The following is a 1141-nucleotide window of genomic DNA, read 5'->3' on the forward strand; positions in this document are numbered from 1 at the left end:
AACAACAACAACATCAACAACATTGTTTTGCTCACAAAGTTTGTATCCATTATGTTTCACATTATTCTTCATTCATATCATGTTTCATCAAATCATTTCCACTTTTATATTTTATAAAATCAATAACCATTGGACCTTTCCCATCATTACCCAATCTTTTCAGGTCCCTGCCACATCCATTTCCTTCATCCCCTCCCTCTACCCACCAAACTGTGCAACCCTGTGGTTATTCAGCCTTACTCATTCTAGTTATCTTTCTATTTTTACAACAATGGTCTTATGCAGTATTTGTCCTTAGAAGACTAAGCTAGTTCAATGAGCATAACGCTCTTCAGTATCTCTCAAGTTATGCAGCATCTTTTGAAATCGTTGCTCCTGAGTGCTACATAGTATTCCATTGTGTGAATGTACCACAATTTCTCAATCCAGTTGTAGTTGGACATTGGGTTGTTTCCATGTTCTTGTGAAGGTGACTAATATTGCTATGAACATTGGTGTACAGATCTCCATTTGTCTCAGTTCTAATTTCCTTGAGGTATATTAATAGGAGTGGAATAACGGGGTCATATGGTGTTTCTAAGTTAAACTTTTTGAGGAAACGCCCAACTGTCTTACAGATTGGTTGTACCGTTTTAAAATGTCACCAACAGTGTATAAGAGTTCTCACCTCTCCACATCCTCTCCAACACTTACGGCTTGCTGCCCTGCTAAATATTGCCACTGCTACTGGGATAAGATAGTATCTCATTGTGGTTTTGATTTTCACATCTCTTATTGCCAGTGATTTTGAGCATTTCTTCATACATCTGTTGACCATCTGAATGTCTTTCTCTGTGAAAAGTCTTTCCATGTCTTTTGCCCATTTTGTAATTGAGTTATCTTTTTCTTCTGGAAATTCAGGAGAATTCTGTAAACTTTTGCTGTGAGACCTTTGTCTGAGATGGTGTTACCAAACGTTTGTACCCCATTGGTAGATTTTGTTCTCATCCTGTTGAAAACAAGTTTTTGAGGAGTACAGGAAGAGTGCAAACGGTCATTACAAAGAGAGAAGAGGAAGAAAAGACCAAAATGGATGTAAGAAGAGACTCTGAAGATTGCACTGGAGCATAGAGAAGCCAAAGCACAAGGAAGAATTCAAGAT

The sequence above is a fragment of the Elephantulus edwardii genome, unplaced genomic scaffold, assembly GCF_000299155.1.
Source record: "Elephantulus edwardii isolate Elephantulus edwardi_28Jun2011 unplaced genomic scaffold, EleEdw1.0 scaffold00019, whole genome shotgun sequence".
Lineage (NCBI taxonomy): Eukaryota > Metazoa > Chordata > Mammalia > Macroscelidea > Macroscelididae > Elephantulus > Elephantulus edwardii.